The sequence below is a fragment of the Panthera pardus genome, unplaced genomic scaffold (genome assembly GCF_024362965.1).
Source record: "Panthera pardus isolate Hobbes unplaced genomic scaffold, ASM2436296v1 HiC_scaffold_2, whole genome shotgun sequence".
NCBI lineage: Eukaryota > Metazoa > Chordata > Mammalia > Carnivora > Felidae > Panthera > Panthera pardus.
The window spans coordinates 20,962,318-20,985,882 of NW_026526765.1; the positions used below are offsets into that span (position 1 = coordinate 20,962,318).

General features: G+C 34.3%; 1 pseudogene; it reads left to right on the forward strand.

Annotated features, from left to right (window-relative positions):
• The first annotated feature begins 371 nt into the window (after positions 1-371).
• Positions 372-684, forward strand: LOC109267689 (10 kDa heat shock protein, mitochondrial-like; annotated as a pseudogene).
• The last annotated feature ends 22,881 nt before the right edge of the window (positions 685-23,565 follow it).

Consider the following 23,565-nt stretch of genomic DNA (forward strand, 5'->3'; position numbering starts at 1 on the left):
TGGCTTCTGGATTATAGATTAGGTTTGTCAAAATTTGAACTTTATATAAATGAAATCATTGAGAACAAATAGTACGTACTATTTTGCATACTATCTGTGTGTCATTTATATATAACTCCATCTTATTTAGTGTTGGCAGATATCTACATTTTCATTAACAATACTTGCATTTAGCGCTTTGAGGGTAAATTGACTTGCCTTTAATTTGCTATCTGTAATTTCTAAAATGGTCTTCAAAAGTCCAATTTATGGTGCCTAATTTCATTCTGTATTAAAAAGTTTCAGGTTCACATGGTCCAAGGGTGAAACTGCAGGTCTTCCTGTGGCTGCAGCAGCTTGAGAGCAGAGTATGAACTGTGGTGGCCAGAGTTATGGCAGGACAGGCCTTTAAAAAGTTTCTTCCCCTCCTTGACTGAGTTTTAGTTGTAAAGAGTGCAGCTTAACAGTAACCGAAGGAGGCATCATGCTTCCAGAAAAATCTTAAGGAAAACTATTGCAAGCACTAGCAGTTAGCTGTTGGATTGGGCTCTAAAGGAAAGGGTGGAGAACTTCAACCAGTTAGCATGAAAGTTGGAAATAGATAAAGTTCTTCTCCCAGAATGTGGAGACACCAAAGTAGTTCTGGTTGACAAGGATTATTTCTTATGTAGAGACAGTGACATTCTCAGAAAGTATGTGGACTGAAATAAACCATTACTGAACTGGCATCACGTGAAAGCTGCCCATTCCACTGAAGCTGTGAAATTATTTATCATGTAGACAATTTGCATGTCTCTCTTTTATAATAAACTAATGGTATCTCCCCCCCCCATAAGTCAATAAGAAGCTTCAGATTTTTGTTTTCTGTGATATTTTATCCTTTTCTGAAATGAAAAGATTCATATTTGAGAAGCACAATAGTTACTTCAATCTTAGATTGGATTAAAACAACTCAGATTTTAACATTTCAGACTGTGCACTATGCTGTTAAGATGGTAAAATTATCTGAAATAAATTTTAAATTAATCGACAAATGTTTCATTTGTCAATTTCAAAATGTTTTGATGGATAAAAATGAAAAAGTATTAAAAAGACACTTGTAAGTATGTGATTTAGGAAAGAAGATACAGTGAAATAACTTCTAGATTAACTGCTTAATATGTGTATTATCCAAGATTGCTTTGTATATAATTATATATGAAAAGATAACATGAGTTGGTAATTATACATTGTAATTTTTAATTCATTTTTTAGTAATCTCTCTCTCTCTCTCTCTCTCTCAAAACTAAATAAAAGTTAAAGAAAAAGAAAAAAGAAAAAATAGCAAGTATCTTTTATTTTCTATTTTTAAGTAGGCTCCATGCCCAATGTGAGGCTTAAACTTACGACTGTGAGGTCAAGAGTCATATGCTGCACCATTTGAATCAGCCAGGCGCCTTGATAGTGAGTATCTTTTTTCAACATTTCCATAGTTTTTCCTACAGTCATAATCAGGATATTATCTAATAATTTATTAGTATGAACAATGTGCAATTCATGTTTTTAAAGCCATAAACTGATTTTTCTGACTATATCATCCATTCTCCATTCGATTTCACACTTCTTAGAGCTAAGAAATTTTTCACTGGAGAGCAACTTGGTAATTTCATTTGCTAGATTGAAAACTTTTTTGTTATTCCTTATTGCCGATAGAATAATGTTTAAACTAAAAATCCAGGAAATTTCATCATAAAAAAACTAAAAGTAAAAACTAATGTGTTTTTAAAAAAACTAATGTGTTTCAAAAAAATAAAAAAACAATGTGTTGGTTGCTTATTACATATTACATATTTGAAAGCTATTGCTTGAGTTATTCTGCCTTTTATTTAGTAGATAAGATTATTATCTCCATTATATAAATGAGAACAGAGAGGATTTAAAAAGTTCAATGACTTCCCCAGAGACACATAAGTGTATACAGAAATTCATCCACACTTTCCAAATCTAGAGCCCAAGCTTATCCACTTTCAGGATCATTGTATTCACGATAGATGTTCTTCCCAAAGCAGTCAAGAGTATTTATTTATATTTTACATTCTATGCATATTCTCCATGCTAAAAATGATATCATAAATATATTCCTGTATAGATTGCTGTAACTTTTTTTTCTACCAAAACAAAATGTTGGTTACTTACCTATTTCAGGTTCTATTTCTTTCTAAAACCTTTCTTATAATACACTTGCTAAAAAACAAACAATATTAAAAAAAAAAAAAAACCCACCAGCCAGAAGGTTTCTTTCTTCGTAACACCTAAGAATTTCTTATGCTCACATAATTCAGATTCAGAAGATGTTCTATTTTATCATGTCTCTAATTTGTGTGTGGGAAATATTTGCAAATGTTAAGCATGGTTCTCTCCGTCTAGATGCACCTCATCGTCCTCTTTCTATGTTTTTTTCTTTTCCCCTGCCTGAAAAAGGAGAGGAAATTTTCTCTACTTTTAAATTTCATAGACTTCTCTCCCTTTTCTTCCATCCAGCCCAGGCAGACATCTATTTTCTGTCTAGGAATATGCTTTTCCTGTCTAGGGTTTGAGCAGTATGTTTTTTCTCTGGCAATTTTCTCTTGCATGGTGCAAATGATGTTAGATAAGTCTGTGTTTGGCATCAAAGTTGTATTTGCCTTCTGCTCATTTATGTTGTGAACTGTGCACACAGGAAACAAAATGTTTCCATGGAAGAGGGAGAAGGAGTCAATGGGAAAGTATTCAAATCACAATGTAGTATGCCAGACACAGTCCCTCACAACAAACCTTTCTATCTAGCAAATAAAGTTGAATTACTTTTCATTGTGTCTTCCTTCCATAGAGAAATTTAATGTATCCTTCCAAACAGAAGTGCTTAAACACAAAGCAGTGTCATTCTACGAAGGTACATATTTTTTTCCTTATGGTCTCTAAGTGTTTGAAGAATGAACTTATGTATTGGCTAAATATCTATATCCTTCTATATTTATATTATCTTATTTCTCACTGAGATTACCCTTAGCCCAGGTGTAATCATTCTCCAAAATAGATGAGCTCCATAGCAAGTGACTAGTAGGTGAAAAATAGGAAAATACTTGAACAACTGGCTTGTTCAGTTTTTAGATTTTTACATATAAGCATCTGGTTCCCTAATCCATTATCCCAGCTATACACAATTTCTCTTCTGAAACATTATTCTGCATTTAGTCTCTGGATTTAACAAACAAGATGTCCTCTGTTCATGTATGTCCAAGGTGGGGAATAGATCAAGCAGAAAACTACTATGTGAACAGTACCTACCTAATGTAATCACAAGATGGAATTTCTTGTCCCTTTCTCATTTCTTCTAGACCACAATGTTTGCCTGGAGAATGGAAATGGGTGCTGATTGATCACTTATGTCTGCCTAGCTAGAATGGCAGCAAACAATTTTAGTTGTCTGATTTCCAAGACTACTTAGCCTTACCCCTTCTCAGTTAAGTTTTCCTTAGTTTTGACCTTTGCAGACCTGGTGGCTCTTTAATGGGCATAGTTTAGCATGAACTCTCAAAAAAAGAGGGAAAGTTTTTTTTTCCTAAACACATAATAGATAACTTAGAATTAAAGCCGTCATTTCCCCTACTAACCAGAGGCAGGGCACACATCTCTTTGAACTTGCTACTCTTCTAGATTTTAGTCTTCTCCAAGGCATAGTCTACTTTCATGTATCCATACTACAGAGTACTAATGGACATATATTCCTGGTGAAATCCCAACACAATTGTGTTGTAATATTGCTTTTGAAATATTGTGTTGTAAAATAGCTGGAGAAAGGATTCCAACATGTATTACATCGCATAGACAGCTAGGTTGAATATACAAAAGGGCCACTCTAGATTTGTAAATTCCATCTGCACTTGTCAAGCTTGAGCTTGAGCTGTGCCCTATTCATTTAGGGAGATCTTTACTCAGCGGTAAAATTCTAATTCCAAAGGAGGGGTCTTAAAAAAACTAATCCTATGCCTTCTCTTTTCAGATAATTTACTGAGGTAACTAGAAAATATATTCTTATTAACAAATCTAAACAACTTGCTTTTTCTCTCCTTTTCTTTTTCTCTTCCTTCCTCCCTTCCTTCCTTTCTTCTGCCCTTCTTCCCTCCCTCCCTCTCTCTCTCTTCCTTCCTTCCATCCTTCCTTCCTTCCTCCCTCCCTCTCCCCTCCCTCCCTCACTCCTTCCCTCCTCTCTCTTTCTCTCTCTTTCTTTCCCAGCCACACTGTTCTCACCCAGAGATTTTTAAAGCATACATTCATGGGGCGCCTGGGTGGCTCAGTCAGTTAAGTGTCTCACTTAGGCTCCAGATCTTGATCTTGCATTTCATGAGTTTAAGCCCCATGAGGGAGGCTCTGTGCTGATTCTGTGTCTCCCTCTCTCTCTCTCTGCCCCTCCCCCACTCATGGTCTGTCTCTGAAAAATCAATAAACATTTTAAAAATTTGAAAAAAAACACGCATTTATTAGATCACAATATTGTCAACTCAGTCTCAGAGTGGTCCCCTGGTCTCCTCACAATGGCTGTAATTTATTACAACCTTATACTCTACACATGTTATGAAAAAGGCTCTTGATTGCTCCCTCAAAAGCAACTGATTATAATTCTAGATGTTGTTAATAAGCTCTTTGTGCATATCTGTGATTCTAGAAATTTTTAACTGTGATTTGCTAAGTCCCCACATGAATTGGGAGTAGATCTCAGCCTTCCAATTGAGATTTGCAAGAAATAAGCTTTTTTCTATTTTTTTTAAATTGTTATTTAAATTCTAGTTAGTTAATATATAGTGTAATATTGGTTTCAGGAGTAGAATTTAGTAATTCATTACTTACATATAAAACCCAGTGCTCATCACAAGTGCCCTCCTTAATACCCATCACCCATTTAACCTACCACCATCCACCTCCCCTCTAGTAACCCTCAGTTTGTTCTCTATAGTTAAGAGTCACTTATGGTTTGCCTCCTTCTCTTTTTTTCCCCTTCCTCTACGTTCATCTGTTTTATTTCTTAAAGTTCAGACATGAGTGAAGTAAAGCCATATGGTATTTGTCTTTCTCTGAAACTTTACTTAGCATAATACATTCTAGCTCCATTCATGTTGGTGTAATTGACAAGATTTTATTCTTTTTGATGGCTGAGTAATATTCATATGTAGGTGTTTGTGTATACATACACATGTGTATATATATATATATATATACACATATATATATACCATATATATGTATGTGTGTGTGTGTGTGTGTGTGTGTATATATATATATATATATATATATATATATATACACCATTCATTACCCATTCATTAGTTGATGGACACTGAACACTTGGGTTCTTTCCATAATTTGGCCACCGTTGATAATACTGCTACAAACATTGGCGTGCATGTGCACCTTCAAATCAATATTTTTTTGTATCCTTTGGATAAATATCTAGTAGTGCTATTGCTGGGCCATGGGTATTTCTATTTTTAAATTTTTGTGGAACCTCCATACTGTTTTCCAGAGTGGCTGCATTAGTTTGCATTCCCAGCAACAGTGTAAGAGGTTTCCCTTTTCTCCACATTTTCACCATCTGTTGTTTCTTGTATTGTTAAGTTTAGCCATTCTTACAGGTATGAAGTGATATCTCATTGTGGTTTTGATTTACATTTCACTCATGATGGGTGATGTTGAGCATCTTTTCATGTGTCTGTTAGCCATCTGGATGTCTTCTTTGGAAACATGTCTATTCATGTTCCTGCCCATTTCTTAACCAGATTGTTTTTTTTGGGTGCTAAGTTTGATAAGTTCTTTACAGATTTTGGAAACTAGCCCTTCATCAGATATGTCATTTGCAAATACCTTCTCCCAAATCATAGGCTGCCTTTTAGTTTTGTTGATTGTTTCCTTCATTGTGCAGAAGGTTTTTATCTTTGTGAAGTCCCAATATTTCATTTTTATATTTGTTTCCCTTGTCTTTGGCAATGTGTCTAGTAAGAAGTTACCTTGGCCCATGTCAAAGAGGTTGCTGCCTGTGTTCTCCTCTAGAATTCTGATGGTCTTCTGCCTCACATTTAGGCCTTTCATCCATTTTGAATTTCTTTTTGTGTATGGTATAAGAAAGTAGTCCAGTTTCATTCTTCTGCATGTTACTGTCTAGTTTTCCCAGTACCATTTGTTGAAGAGATTGTTTTTTTTTCCACTGGATATTCTTTCTTGCTTTTTGAAGTTTAGTTGACCATAGAGTTGTAGATCTATTTCTGAGTTCTCTATTCTGTTCCATATGTCTGTTTTTGATCTATACATCTGTTTTTGTGCCAATACCATACTGTCTTGATGACTACAGCTTTGTAATATAGCTTGAAGTCTGGAATTGTGATGCCTCCAGCTCTGCTTTTCTTTTTCAAGATGGCTTTGGCTATTTGGAGCCTTTTGTGGTTCCATACAAATTTTAGAATCTAGCTCTGAAAAATGCTGGTGGTATTTTGAGAGGGATTACATTAAATGTGTAAATTACTTTGGGTAGTGAAGATATTTTAACAATATTTGTTCTTCGATTCCATGAACATGGAATGCTTTTACATTTCTTTGTGTCGTCTTCCATTTCTTTCAAAAGTGTTCTATAGTTTTCAGAGTACAGATCTTTTACCTCTTTGGCTAGGTTCATTCCTAGGCATCTTACGGTTTTTGGTGCAATTGTCAATGGGATCATTTCCCTGATTTCTCTTTCTGCTGCTTCATTATTGGTGTATATAAATGCAACAGATTTCTATATGTTGATTTTATATATTGTGACTTCACTGAATCCATGTATAAGTTCTAGTAATTTTTTGGTCGAGTGTTTTGAGTTTTCTACATAGAGTATCATGTCATCTACGGATAGTGGAAGTTTGACTTCTTCCTTGTTGATTTGGATGCCTTTTATTTCTCTTTGTTATCTGATTGCTGAGGCTAAGACTTCCAGTACTATGTTAAATAACAATGGTGAGAGTGGACATTCCTGTCTTGTTCCTGACCTTAGAGGAAGAAATAAGCTTTTATATGTATATAACAACTGGATTTCCTACTGCACACCATTCTGATGGAATGACAGGGAAAAAAATTAAATCAGTCTTTTCTATGTACCATCATTTTCCAGAATGAGTTGGAGCCTTTGAGGAATGGGTTAAAAAGTGTCAGATAATAGGAGTTGACATCTAGAATTTTTCCTAACATTTGAAATATTATATAATGCATTATTTAATATCTATTTCTTCAAATATCTGTTAGATCTTTGAGAATAGTACTGTATACTTTATTTAACTTTATTTTTAAATATCAGTAAATTTTAGTTGAATGAATTCTACCTTTTACTTTGTTATTTCCTATTTTTTAAAAATGAGAGACATATAATGAATTATTTTGAATCAAATTATGAAACTATGCAATGTATTTATACAAATAAGTATGCAAAATCAATTATATAATATAATTGTTATTTGTCTGAATCTTTGTATAGATTATTTAATAATATTTACAGAATTCATTTTAAACACATTTTGAAGCTCAATTTTGATTAAATTTATCCTCCTCTATAAACTTAATTATCCCATTCCAACTTCTCACATCTCTTCATATACACACATATAAATACACATACATGTATATATGCAAACATAATTTCAGAGTATTGTTTGATGGATATTAGAGTTTATAAGTTGATGCCACAAACCATGTCCTGTGGGAAATAGCATGTGTGTGTGTGTGTGTGTGTGTGTGTGTGTGTGTGCGTGTGTGAATTTGTGTTTATGTATGTCTGTTATTGGTGTAGAAAATAAATGAAAATATTTGAAAGAAAACAAGGGCAATGCTAATTTGCTTAGCTTTTACAAACTAAAGTAACTATTTTGAATGGCATAAAAACTCTGAGATTAGATCAATCCATTTATTATGGTATCCATATAAATACTTTTGATCAAACAAAATTGTATACATCCCTATTATAATCAAATATATTTTAAACTCTTTGTTTGTATGTTTTATGATAGTCAAGTGAGTGTGCATGTTAAATTACTCTTACAGTAAAAGAAAACATTGGCCCTGCTTTTATGAAGATATAATAGAATAAAGTGAACTAGGTAACTGAAATATTGCAAAATGCCCAAAAATATTTTATATATTTTGGATCTAAACTTAGGCTAATTAGCAGACAGAGAAAAAAACATAGAAGACAAATAGGAAAAGTCATTAATATCTTATATTTATATACTTTGCTTATGGTTCTTAATATTTTACTGTTTAAATAATTACATATCAGATAGCTCTTTCTGCCCAGTGGATCCTGTCCCTGTGTTTTAATAAAACCACTTTTTTACATAAAAAAATTTACATCAAATTGACATTATTAATATTGGTTTCTATCAGAAATAAAGCAGTAGGTAAAATTTAAAAATGTGCTTCACTCAACATTTTCACAATTGGCAATTCTCTTTCATTTAAATTAATATATGGGTACACTTTAAAATTAAATGAAAATAGTTCTAGCTAATGCCTCAAAATTCCCTGTTGTATGGTATAACCTAGACTTTAAATGACTCATAAATATAACCTTAATCAATAATGAATTAACAGCAATATTTTATAATATAGTTGAAAACATTTTCCTACTGCTTCATTAATGATAAAGATAAGACCAGTTGCATCCTTGATTAAGCTAAAAATGTGTCAGGGCTATCACACTTTATTCATCATTTACATATAGCCTATTGACAGTTCACAACTAAAGAAACACACACAAAGATAGTAACATCATGATTCAGTGCTAATTAACTGTTTTTGCTGGAAGTCTTCCTGTTAATATTATCATGTCATGCTTGAATATTTTGAACTATATTTTATAGGATATGTTTTATATAGTTTTAATTAATCCAACATTTTTTGTTCATTTTTGGTACTAGATAAACAAATATGACCCTTTTCCATCTTGCAATTCAAATGTAGCTTTAAGTAGAGTATAAAATTAATATCAATCTAAACATACATATGAAAATTTTCAGATTAATCATTATTACCTAAAATCAACTATATAATTATACTGAGAGTAAGATATCCAAATTAAAATTGACCTTGTGTTGAGAACATTATTTCTTTTAAAAATGCTTAGTTTGGGGCGCCTGGATGGATCCGTAGGTTAAGCGTCCGACTTCAGCTCAGGTCATGATCTCACAGTCCGTGAGTTTGAGCCCCGGGTCGGTCTCTGTGCTGACAGCTCAGAGCCTGGAACCTGCCTCAGATTCTGTGTCTCCCTCTCTCTCTGACCCTCCCCCATTCATGCTCTGTCTCTCTTTGTCTCAAAAATAAATAAACATTTAAAAAATAAATAAATAAAAATAAAAATGCTTAGTTTATGTACCCAGACATGGCACCAACATAGTAAATACAATTTTTAGATTCACTTACCTAACCATAACAGTTGCCATGTTTTTCCTTTTTAAATTAAAGACATTATTTTTTAAAGTTAAGATGTTTTTTGGTGCTTGCGTGGCTCAGTTGGTCAAGCTGCCAATGTTGATCTTGGCTCAGGTCATGATCTCACAGTTCATAAGATCAAGCCCTGCATCGGGCTCTGTGCTGACAGCAAGGAGGCTGCTTGGAATCCTCTCTCTCTCTCTCTCTCTCTCACTTTCTCCCCTCTCTCAAAATAAATAACCTTTAAAAGGAGTTAAGATGCTGTAAACTCTACAAATTCTTTCCATAGAATTTTAAACAATTGTTACAAATAAGTGTGTTGCCCAGTTTGTGTTATATGTGTGCCCAGTGGTGATATGAGTATTCTGGTGTTAACCATTTATTCCACCCTCCATAGCTTGATAAAAAGCTCATTGTGGTGAAGAAAAATATGTCTTTAATATTTTATGTCATCTCCCATTTTCATTTCGGTAATGTGCTGATCAAATTTAGTGTCCCACTGATAACCTCTTGGCTTCACAGCAGATGCATTGATAACAAAATGTTAGAGCCCTCAATGGCAAATTTGAGTGTTCAGAGTAGAAGACCTCCTCAACTGCATTAAATGTCATATGCTTCTGCACTACTCATAAACCCTTAAAATTAAGTAAACACAGATCTGTTCCCCTTAATTATTCTAGTGTAAGGTATTCCAGAAAAGCCTTTGAATGTCCTCTGAGTGACAAAAAATATAGCAGTAATTTTTTCATTCCGTATTACAAGGGAGACAATCCTTCCTCCACTCAGTCATACCTAAGAGCCCCATATTCTGTTATTATTTCCAAATCCCAGAAACACAAAATATTAAGTGTTTAAAATGAGTCTATTTTCTACCTAAACACAATGTTTAATTCTTAGCTATTGATGCCAAATTATATTTAGTAAGGCCTATATCAAAAACTCTAATAAAACTCATGTCATATAAGAATTTGAAAATCCGAAAAAAAATGTGTACAATCAAACATAAAATTACTACATGACCTAGCAATTTAACGCACACGTATTTATCCAAACTAAATAAAACATAGAGGCACACAAAGACTCACATGAAAGTTCATAGCAGCTTTCTCCACAGTAGCCAAAACCTGGTAATGACCCAAACACTAATCAATGAGCTAATGGACAAATTACAATAAATCCAATATATTGAAATACTAATCAGCAATAGAAAGTAGTGAGCTGCCAATAAATTTGAAAGCATTTATGATCATATTATGTTGGGCAAAATAAGCCAGGCACAAAACCATGTTTTGTTCAATTACATTTATATGACATTGTAGAACTGGAAATTAATCTACAGTGTCAGAAGGCGTATCAGCCATTACTTGGAACTAAGGGAAAAGAGCATGAGGACACTTTTAGAAGTTGTAAAAATGCTCTGTATTTTAATTAGGGGTGGTGAAAACCATGGTATATGCAGTTATCAAAACTCGTTTTAAAGGCACACTTAAAATGGTTGTGGTTTTTTACATGTAAATTATACCTCAATAACGTTGACTTACATTTTCAAAAGTACTAATATTCATTCATTGCTTACTACATATGCTTCACTATTTAATAGCTTTGCATATACTCTTCTGCTTTCATTTGATGTTTCAGAATTGTGTTAACAGTTTATGATGTTGCAATTTTTGGCATCTTATTTGCAACATAAGTTTTAATTATAAAATAGGTGATGAAATCACATATGTAGGAATAAAAATGTTCAAGTCAATCCCATATCCCACTTACACAATAATAATAGGCTGTTCATTCAAAAACTAGTCTTTTCTTAATAATACAATTATTGGAGTAAAACCTACTCTATTCTACTGCCACTAATGTAGTATAGTCTTTTTGATATGTTTTATGTTTCTTAATTTTACTGCTATAAGACTTTGATGAAGGTTTCTACCTATAAAGTAGAATTCCACCAATTCAAAACATTTTTAAAATTATTTCAATTAGAATGTTTTCAATACCTGTTTAACACTTGCATTCTCATGAGAAAGGTATATTTTATTTTAGTCAGAAAGTCAACAAGTACTTATTGAGCTCTCGCAGGATGTCTTATATTGCACTAAGCAAATTTATTACTTCCTTACAAGTACCTATGAAACATGGGGATGTTTTCCCAGAGTTGCTGTAAAACATATTTCACAGTATTGATTAAATAAGGATGGAAGAAAAGAGAAGAAATTGGCATTTCCATGTAAGATTTTTCCTTTTTATGACATAGTATATGCTTTCAGTGAAACGTCTCCCATTTGAGCATAGAAGACAAATTGTATCATGAATAGTATCATACCTATATCAGAAACTGACACTAACTTTAAATACAAAACTCTTTGAGAAAGATTTCTGCTGTCCCTGTGCATCCCTATGAACAAATAAAGGATTGGAAAATGAGATATTGAGGCAAATAAAAATTCCCTTGGGTCTATTTATTTCATATAAGCTGCCTAAGTGCAACATTCTTTCCAGTGCTAAATCCTACATTACAATTTTCAAATTATGAAACAGCAACTTATCTGAGCCTTGATCCTTTGATTCTTCCCTGTAAGGATACTCAATTCCTCATTCAACCATCAATCTCCTCCTACGAGCCCACGCCAAAAATTAATTTGAGACTATGTCAGAGAATATAGTCGATGTTAGCTACTTCACAAATAAAGTAATAAGACATGTAACAATGTTGTTTGGAAGATGTTGGTTTGAGATGCAGAAGTACAATCATTCAGACTTGTGCATGTGTGTGGACACAACACTCAGTGAGATTTTATAAGATTTTTTTCTTAAATCAGAAATCATTGGTTATTTTCTGAAATCCTAAGTGCAGTTTTCCCCAAATTATAGCTTTTCAGTGTTCTCCTAAGTATCCAGTCAGAAAGTGATATAAATGTGTACTTGAAATCGCCCCCTAAAAAGTGTGACTGGTATGGTTGTGCTTCTGTAAAGTATTTAATCATCAAACTATGAAAAATGATACTAGTGAGAAGATGCAGTGACTAGCCAGTGGGTCCTATTTTAGAATAGACACAGTTTTATGTTTCTTTTGTAAATGTTCTAGACAAAAAACTTACAAATGCCTATTTTGCTGATCCTTATTATACTTAGTCTACCTTTAGTTCTAGTACAAAATAACAACAATTAAAATGAAAACAGTATGCCCACTACTTTTTTCTTTTACTTTACAATGGTTTAAGTGAAATAATATAGCAAAAAAAGAATACTTAAATGAAAACAATACACATGCTATTTATATGCAATGCTCAGCCCCTTGAGTTCAAAAGGAGTAGAAGAATGTTATTATTTCTATTAGAAGGAGGACTGCATTCATTTCTGTGAGTGGTTGACTTCAGGGTAAGTTACAATTTAAAATTTCCTACTGGGTTAATAGCAAGTACCAAAAGTTCAGAAGAGCATTAGTAATTACTTCTCCTAAAAGCCAAGATTTATTGGGAATATCATGCAGTTTAGCATTACGCATATCCTGATCTTTTCATTGTGGCTTAAAATACATGCAATTTAATGTTTCTGTTCCTAAGACATTCAAAGACTGTCATGATCAGGGTAGTTTATTTGACTATCTCAAGATTGTGTGTGTGTGTGTGTATATATATATACACACACACACATATGTGTGTATTCTTTGTGAAACGCATAAAACAGTATTAGTAAAAAGATGATGATCAGTTTTCAACATCTCTGATCTATGATGAATAGTCATATATGTAACAGATTTCTTTGGCTTTAGCTAGTCTGGTGTAATAAGGGTAGTAGCAGGGTGATTCAAGAACTAGCTAAGGAATTGTCTAAGGTTTTAAGGACCACCATTAAGTATTAGTTACAAATGTGGATCAACCTCAAATTCTGAGATGGCTGTGGCTTCAATCCACTGACATGCCAGTTAAGTTCTATATTAGCTTTGTTTGTCGTCTTCTCTGCTCCAGAAAGAATCTACTTGGCTTACTGCTCAGATGTTTGTCAACGTCATTGTGGCTTCCTCTTCCTTCGTATCCTTGACCCTTCTGATTGTCCAGCACTCTGCTCCTCTAACGCTGCTGCCTTCTGTTCCCACTGAACTAGAGCAAACCCATTTTTTTTTCCTGGCTTTTATTTCACTCTGTTACAGTGACAACAATTTGGAATTGCTCTAAGCACTCATTATCTCACAGCTATTTTAATGATCTATTTATTTATTTCTTGTTATAGACTTCTCAGGCTTCCTCAGAGGACTCAGGGGATGGGCGGTGAAAGAGAAGCCAAGACAGAGGGTTGCCGGAACAATTAGCCATGATGTACTAAGAACCAGTCTGTGTTTGACACGGAACTCAAGTGCCTCTGTTCTTTCTCCCAGATGTTCATTCCTCACCCTGAGGTGCCTAGGTTTGCTGTGTGAAGAGAGGTAAGTGCCTTGCTGGCTTTTCACATATATTGAGTAAAATGGCCTTAACAGTGCCCTAAGCTTGACTGAATTGTAGACAAATTTCCTCCAGGTTATAGACCCCTGCCCTCCCTTATCTTACTTACTTAGAAACAAAACAAACAAAAATGAAAAACAAAACAAAACAACAAAACACACACACAATGTCTCCATTGTAATTTTTTTCTCTGCTCCTCTGAAATGTAAATCTTCTCCCAGAGGTTTGCCAGTTTTACAATTCAGGACTGTTTTTTGTATTTGTTTTTGTAAGGACCTACTGACTATCCCTCTAAAATGTAATCATCAAGATACAGAGGCTTATCTCCTCCCAGTTTCTGTGAAAAGTCAGGAGTCTCACTTTGATAAACACCAGTTAGCAAAAAAAAAAAAAAAAAAAAAGTGACCCATACAATTCAGGGAATGCTAATTTCCTTTAGAGAGGGTTCCTACCTTGGTTTATACTAGAAATTAAAATTATATAAATTATAATGGCATATATAATTATATGTTCTAATAATATGCAATATACTCTTCTATTAGAATATAATTATTAGTATTACATTGGTATTACATAACTATAGTACACACTATACTGGAAACATATTATAGTTTTATATTAAAACTGAGTGCGCTGTTCTGTTAGCGTGGCAAACTGAGGTCGTATGAGCCAATGGGGAATCAGTCTCCGCCAGCAAAATAATAAATTTGGAAGTTGGACTGGGAAAAGAACGTGCTAACATGGGATGAAAATTTCGTATAAGATTAAATCCTATGTACAGATCTGAGCTGCTTCAAGTGAATATCTTCCTTATTTAGAGGATATTTTAAAACACATCTTGGCTCTTAATTCTCCATAGCATCCTAACTTCCCTACATAAATAACCAAGATGGAGTTTGAACTAGATTAATCTGTGTCAAAGAAAATGACCACACTAAAAAAATCCATTACTTGAGTGGTAAGTGGCACTATTTATGCATTAATGCACTCTTCCCCAATAAATAGGCATTTGTCTTAAGAGCTATAAAGGTGCTTATTTCTTATTTCTTAAGAAATAAAGGTGCTTTATTTCAATCAGTTCATACAGGTTCTTATTAGAGTTTGGGATAAGCCTATGTTACAAGACATGGACTCAGAGCAGGTGAGAATCATATAACTCTTTAGGATTTAATATGAATTTTGAGAATAATTACTATATCTGGGGAAAAGGTACATCTGGGACAAAGAAAATAATAAAATGGAGAATTACAGAACATTTTTATATTTCCTAAGTGGTAAAGATCAATATGGGAAAATAAAATACACATAATTTTTGCAGTAAAAATAGAATGAGCCTAAATTATTATTTCCTTCTTGTTGATTGCTAATGAGATAAAGGAGGGAAATGGCAACATAGTTAAGAACAATGTAGACCCTGGGTCACACTCTGCTTTTGACTATGGCTTCTCCATGTACTGCCTGAGGGACTTTGATAAGTTACCTAACCTTTTTCCATCTCAATCTAGATATTTGCAAAATGGAATAAAATATTACCTACCTCATCATACTTGCATAAATTTTAAATAAGTTGTTATCGATAAGGTCCTCGGAAAGAAAACAGCTTTGGCACATAGCAAACATTGTTAAATTATTTGTTGAATAACATAAAATAAAAAGCAGAATATCACAAAACCAGTTCACCATGAACAGCTACGGAAGAAATGGGGCTCATTTCTGTGGAATGTAACTCAAAGCCTGGTGACTGAAAGAAAGATGACACAAAGCAGAACCAGCACATTAAGGATCCTAAAGCACCTCATACAGAAGAAGCCACACCATAAAGTCCTAAAAAATAATCTTGAATCTGGTGAGAAGCATATTGAGTGGTAAAATGTCTATTTCCTCTTCCTTTCTTGGAGAGCTGAGCAAAGGTGGCTGAAGAAACTGGTGAGCAGGGTGGGTACCTTGGTGGAAACAAGCGAAGGTGAGAGAGATACATATGATGGTAAGAGGCAGGTGTAAAGTGGACAGTGATAGATTTGGGAGATGGGATTAGATACAATAAATTCAGATTCCCTCACTCGTGCCCTCAAGTGGGGATCCTTAAGGGGGGTGGGGGAGGAAAAGGACCACTTTCATACAAGGGAAAGAGAGTCAGAAGGTTTCTTCCTCTTTATTAAATAACCAAAAGCATCCTATGTAAGTGGAAAAAAGAAGTCATCCTTGGTTATTTGGGAACTTGCAGATTCATCAGGAGGAACACATACATTGAGATTCTGCTTCCCTTCCACCTGCCTCTTCAGAGCCACACAACAAGAGCTCACCCGGGGGGTCAACTGTCACCTTTGCTTCTATGGAGCATCAAACAACTATGTTGACTAGACTGCAGAGCTACTGTCACCAGATACCATTTTGCAAACTGGTAACCATTAGGAACTTGTGTTGCAGCTAAATAGAAAAGTTAGCACCTCCGTTGCTCACATCTGCAAAAAAAAGGAAATCCTGTCCTGAGTTTCTTTACTCGTGCTCTTCTGTGCTGGAGAGAAGTCTCCTGTGGGCATATCTGAGTGACAGACGACTCTGCTCCAGCTGCAGAGGAATTTGGAAATGTGAGTCTTGATACCTTTGCCAGGATGGTAGGATTCAGAACATAAAGATATAGAAAAAAGGTATTCAAAAACCATCATTTTCTATCCCTTCTGTCATATTAAACTTCTAATAACCAACATAAATCAACAACAAAATGTGTAACAAAACGTCATGTGATACAAACAAAAACACATGTTCATAGCAGACTGAGTGTCCTGGGCCAGGTTATTTTAATTTTAATTCAGTTTTTGAACTTTTAGTTAAAACGTCCTTATTGATAAGGATATATTTAGTGCAGAGTTTTGGAGATCAAAAAAGATAATATATGTGGAAACATTTCTGGATATAAGTTGATAAGTACTTTTAATTTTTTTATTGTGTCAGTCTACAAGAACAAAATCCTATATGCTTTACCTGCTCTTTTAGTTTTTTTCCAATTTTTAAAAATACACCACAGTTAAATTATTAATTATGCTTATTTTTTACTGTCAGTTTCCCTTGCTGAAATTTTAGGACTTGAGGACAAAGATCTTTGTCCATTTTAGTCAAAGGATGTTTGCCAAGAGCTAATATGAGCATTTAATAGATGGTAGGCCCTTAATAAATATTTATTTATGAATAAATTTATTTTCTTATTTTTTTTCTTTTCTTTTCTTATTTTTTTTTCAGTGATTCTAATTCTATTTTTTTCTTATTCTCATATAAACACAATAGCAAATTGTGAAGTTATCCAGGACATATTGAAAGGTTAACCTAAGATATAAATGGGTAAATAAACAAAATATGGATAGCAGAATTAGTACATAACATGACTTTCAGTGTCACTTTATAGAATAAGCCAAGATTTTTTACTTGAAAATTTTCCTAATTGTGAAATAAAGATGGACTATAAAAGATATTTAAACCTGGTGGCTTCCATCGGTGTTCTATAAATATTATTTTATAAATTCTGGAGTTTATATAACTGAATATTTATTCTGAGAGATAGGATTCTTTTTTTTGAGATATGACTCTTAAGTAGAAAATATGGGGTGTCCTAAGCATTTCTCAAATATTGTTTTTCACAAATATTATGTGAAGTACAAAATTGTGTTTCTCTATTGCCAGTTGTATCTGTTCTCAGGGTTTATCCCATTATGAAAAATGGGGTGTAATAGAGCTTAAAACTGAATGAGCCTTTGACAATGTGGTAGATCCGATATTTTTCATGTTCCTCATTTCTGGAAAAAAATATACTCCTCGAGTAACATGTATATTTAGGTGAAGGTAAGATGAACGGCTAACTTCCTGAAATGAAAGATAGAATTCAACTTGAAATACTTCCCATCACTTATGCTCAACTCTCTTAGAATATTGTATTAAATCTCAAGCAGTTACACACCTTTAAAAGTCAGCCAACTGAGGCTTATTTTTCTTAACTATATACATCATTTTTATTGTGTCTACTCAATATAGAACTAGGCACTGTCAGGATATAGAAGCAAAAGGATCAAACATTTTGGGTCATGTGTTATATACCAGAGTAATCATTTTATTTTATATTCACAATTATCTTTGAGACTGATGTTACCATTCTTATTTTACAGATGAGAAGGCAGAAGCTGATTAACTTATTCAAGGGCAAAACATTCTTACTAATTCGCCATTCTCAAAAGACTAACTAGAACTTGTTGACTGAGAATCTAGCCTTTCAAGCATACTATTTTTTAAAAGCACTCTGAAATCTATCCACACGCTTTTCTTTTTATTCAAAAAGGACTTACTAAATGTCACTTCAGGATGTCACTATTACTGGTCCCTCAACCCCCATCAGGAAGTTGGCCTGTCAGTTTCCTTCTACCATGCTCGAACTTTGAGGATAGCATGGCTTCCACTCAAAAAATTTTCCCTGCATACAGGCAGATGCTTGATTACATAATAATAATAATAAAATAAACAATATGACAATGTTGTGCAGTTCCTTCTTCCAGCTTCCTAGGAGTTTTGCTTCCAAATTTACCTAGACTTCAATTGAAAGTTTCATCATAAAATGGTAAGTCAGGCTTCATCTTCCATATTGAGAAGTGTTCTTTAAGAACACTATATAAATGCAAATAAATAAATGTGTACAAGACACTATCAGGCATCTATATGTATATATAGCTACAACTATACATACACAGGTGTTATGTTCCTATTGCAGCTGTAGCAAACTATCAAATCAAAGCGATTTCAAATTACACAAATTTTTTATCTTACAGTTCTGTAGGTCAGAAACTGAAAACAGCTTCTACTGGACCCAAATCAAGGTTTTGGCAGGTCTATGCTCTCTCTGGAAGCTCTAGGGAGGAATCTGTTTACTTGCCTGTTCCAGTCTCTAGAGGATACCCACATTCCTTGACTCGTATCTCCCATCATCAAAATCAGCAATAGTCACTGTCTCATATGACATTATTCTGACATTGACTCTTCTTCTGTCTCTCACTTCCATTTTTTAAGAAATGTTGTGATTTCTTTGGGTCAAACTGGATAACCCAGGATAATCTCCCTACCCCAAAATTCTTAACGATAATCACATCTGTAATATTCCTCTTGTCGTGTAAAGTAAGATATTCACAGATTCCAGGAATTAAGATGTAGACATGAGGGCTGTGATGTGGAAATTTTTTGGGTTCAGAGCCGATGGCCAAGAAAGAATTCTTGAGACGTGTTCCATGCAAAAGGTAGTTTTATTAAATCACAGGGACAGGACACATGGTCAGAATGAGCTGCCCTGGGGTTGTGACAGGTGGCTAGATTATATACTTTCAAGTGGGAGGGAGTTAGGGGTAACATAAGTCTCTATAGAATTTTGGAAGCTAGGTTTCTAGGACCTTAATGGGACCAGCTGCTGTGAGGAAAATGTCATCGATTAGTGTTTAGTAAAACCTCAGTCATGAGACTCTTCAGATGTGTATCAGTGGGGCATAAACTTGGAGTATGATTGCGAACATCTATCTTCGGAGGGGCAGAGATAAAAGAAGTTTCCAAAGGAATTTTTATATGTTAAAGTAGACTTACAGGATCCTGGGGGTTTAAGATAATGTTAAACTAAGAGCCTTTTGCCCTTAGCAAAGTGTCATCATCTGGGCAGCTGAGCTCCTAAGGGAAGGTCACTCTGCCTAATTAAAGGAGTTGTTAATGGGCTGTAGACAGTAAGGACATTTAATTTTTTCTTTTGCCTTTGTTTCCACATCAGGCATTATTCTGTATGTGTATGTGTATTCTATAATACATTTTTAAAAATCTGCAAACTGGAAGTATTTAATGGGCAACAGTTTTTGTGTGAAGAATCTAATTCTTGCCTGAAAGTAAAAAATTGGAAGAGGTGTGTTTTATTTTTAAGTCCACAGGGTGCTATTTAATAAATGACTGCTCCAGTGAACTGGAAGGTCTACCTTTAAATAAGCAATAGTTCTTTCATATTATTAGAATGTTAGAAGAGAAATTATAAGAAAAATGGTGCTCCAGGGTTGGATATTTGAATAAAATACACGCAAAATATATGGCAATATAAATACTATACTAACCTTAAAGTAAATGTTATACATAAACAAATATTTCATTCACAAATATGTTTTTCTACTACAGTTTAAAATAAATAGATAATCGGGTTATTCCTCAAATTACTAAGTAAACAAAGGCATCTTGTGTGTATGTGTGTGTATATACATATTTTTTTCCAGGAATTTTTCAAAAAGCAGATGTACAATATCCTGTTTCTAAAAACTGTTACTTCTGTTTGTGTATGAGTACAAATCATATAGTTGTCCCAGTGTCTTCGATGTGATTTGATTTAGGGTCCAAGAGTGAATGGTCAACAAAGAATTCTTGAGACATTTTTGGTACAAAAAAGAGTGGTTTTATTAAAGCACGGGGATGGGATCCTTGGGCAGAAAGAGCTACGGATAGCGAGGAGCAATTGGTTATACAGTTTTAAGTTGGGGAGAGTAGCGACAAAAGGATTCCAGAAGCATTTTCATATGTTGAAGAAGACTTAAGGATCCTGGAGGCCCCGCTGGGGTCAAGTTAAGGTTGCTTTTTTGCCTTTAGGCAAAGCATTAGCATTAAGATAGTTGGAGTTCCAAAGAAAAGGCATCCTCTGCAGGTCTCATATATTTGTCAATGGGCTGCAAGCTACCAGGAAATTTAATTTTATCTACCTTTCCTTTTGCCTTTGTTCTCTACAAAGTCTTTAGTAATTCATAATTTCTTTGACAAAATCATACATGGAAAATTTGTAGTCAAGCCCTTTTCCATTTCAAAAAGGCTATTAAAATCCACCTGGATCCACCTGGAACAGGTAAATATTGAATTAAAATCAGTTTTTAAATCTTCAAGGCAAATATAGGTGAATAACTTAAGAACATCTTAAATGGGGAGAAAAATAGCAACCTAAAACTCTACAGGCAGAGAAAGTACTTTAGCTAACCTTCAAATTAAACAATAGAAAATTACCGATTGCAAACAAAATTACCCATTTTGCATACGTAATTACATGGGTTTTATTTATTTTTTTTTGCATCATTAGATACAACTTAGGAAATTTAGCCTTAGCATTTGCCTATTTTGATCAGAAATATATAAATATACAAAAGACTTGCCCTAATACTATTATGCCTCAATTTTCCTTCAAATCACTGATTTAATGCAAAGCAAATTGGTCCTGTTGCTTCATTGCGCTAGTCATTTCTTTCTTATGTAAAGGAACGATAAATAAAATTTCCCTCTACCCTCCTAGGTTCTTGACTGAAACACCTACCTAATAAAAGAAAAATTAACAGGAGAAAGATACATAAAAGTTTAATAATATGTATACTTCCTATATCCATGGGAGATACCCAGAAAAACTGAGCAACTCTGAAATGGCCCAAGCCACCACCTTAAATAACATCTTCAGATAAAAAGGAAAGGATACAGTGAAGGTGACCAGGAAAACCACTGTAAACAAAGGTAGTTGTTATGCAGATTAAGTCCTTGGGGCTCAGCTCGTTGAGTGCCCAACTTAGGCTCAGGTCATTATCTCCTGGTTTTCGGGTGGAGCCCATATTAGGCTCCGTGCTGATGTCTCAGAGCCTGGAGCCTGCTTTGGATTCTGTGTCTCGTGCTCTCTGCTCCTCCCCTTCTCACACTTTGCCTTCTCTCTCAAAACTAAATAAAACATTAAAAAACTAAAATAAAATAAAAATCACTGCTCTTGACTATTATTTTTCCTTTCAATGAAAAGCAATGGATTCATCTTGCTTTCTCTCATTTTTAAAATTTTATTCTGCCTTTTCCCCAAGCAGCCTCTCTTCCTCCATTTGTTAACTATAAAGATCTTTTGTGTATGTTGTTGTTGACCATGTTTAGGGTGGTTAACACTGAATTTGTTATAGATGTAAGTGAAGGGGAGCGGCACATAACACCCCAAAAATGCCTCTTCGCCATATTTAGGGCTGATTATTTTTCAGAAACTGCAGACACAGGAGAAGCTCTGAGAACCAGTGGAAGTGATCCTTTTGTAAGACATTTGCATTTATAAGGAAAATCTCCCTTTTGTAAGGTGTCCATCTCTCTCTGGGGGGAAGGGAGGGACCAATCTAAATCTCTAGAAACTCAGAGATGACAAGGGCTTAATCTGCATAACAACTACCTTTGTTTACAGTGGTTTTCCTGGTCACCTCACCTTCTCTTCTTTTTAGCTGAGGAGGTTATTTAAGGTGGTGGCTTCTGCCATTTCAGAGAGTTGCTCAGTTTTTCTGGGTATCTCCCACGGATATAGGAGGTATACATGTTATTAAACTTTTATGTATCTTTCTCCTGTTAATTTTTCTTTTATTAGGTAGGTATTTCAGTCAAGAACCTAGGAGGGTTGAGGGAAATTTTATTTTTCGTTCCTTTACATAAGAAAGAAATGACTAGCGCAATGAAGCAACAGGACCAATTTGCTTTGCATTAAATCAGTTATCCTCAAATCTGACTGCAATGTATAATCATTTGAGAAGTTTTGAACGGATAGGAGTGCTTTGGCTCCTCCCACAGGGGTTCTAATTAGCCTGCGGAATGGCATGGCAATTTCAACATTTTAAAAGCTCTTCAGGTGCTTCTAGTAGGCTGCTCAGATAGAAAATCATGGAAGGAAGCAGTGAATATGTCAACCCTAGGAATTTTTTAATTCCCTTCTATACCAAGTACATTGTCACTTGTTTGAAATAAATTCTCTTCAGTTGTCAAAGTGGCTCAGTAAGATAGATGTTATTATCCCCACTTTACAGATGAAACACAGACATTAAGAAAATTAACGTGATATGTTCAAAGTCACACATCTAATATTTTTAAACACCAGGGTTAGAAGAAAAATGTGCCAGATTAAAAAACTCATCCTTTGCAATATTCTATCCTCTAGAAGCTAGCACAATCTCTGGGACCTAGGGGCCATTAAAATCCAAGTTAACTATTGCCCATAAATCCGTTTGTGCTAGTATTCTTAAGTATACCTACTCTTCACCAAAGTCTATGCATATGCAAAATGAAAATATTCATATTTGGAATAGCACTAAAATATAAATACAAATATATTTAAATAGATTGACAACAAAATATTACTTTAAGAATAAAAACATTATAGAAAAGGGGCATCTGAGTGGCTCAGTAGGTCAGTCTTCTGACTCTTCATTTCCACTCAGGTCATGATCTCACGGTTCATGAGATTGAGCCCCACACTGGGCTCGGTGCTGACAGCATGAAGCCTGCTTGGGATTCTCTCTCTCCCTCTTTCTCTGCCCCTGACCTGCTCACACAGGCACGTGAGCTCTCTCTCTCTCACTCTCTTTCTTTCTCTCTCAAAAATAAATAAATAAACATTGAAAAAAAATTACAGAATATCCATTTCTACTCTTCAGGTATGCTTTCCTAACTGAACCATAGTGTCATGAAATCTTTAACACACAATATTCTTTTAAGGGGATATACCCTCTGCCACTTCTAATTTATCTTATCTTTATAGTATTCAACATAAAAATATAACTCCAGATTGTCTCCCAATTTTTATTTGAATATACAAAGTTAAAATTTGATTTACTTCACTTAAAAAATATTTGAAATATTATTGAAA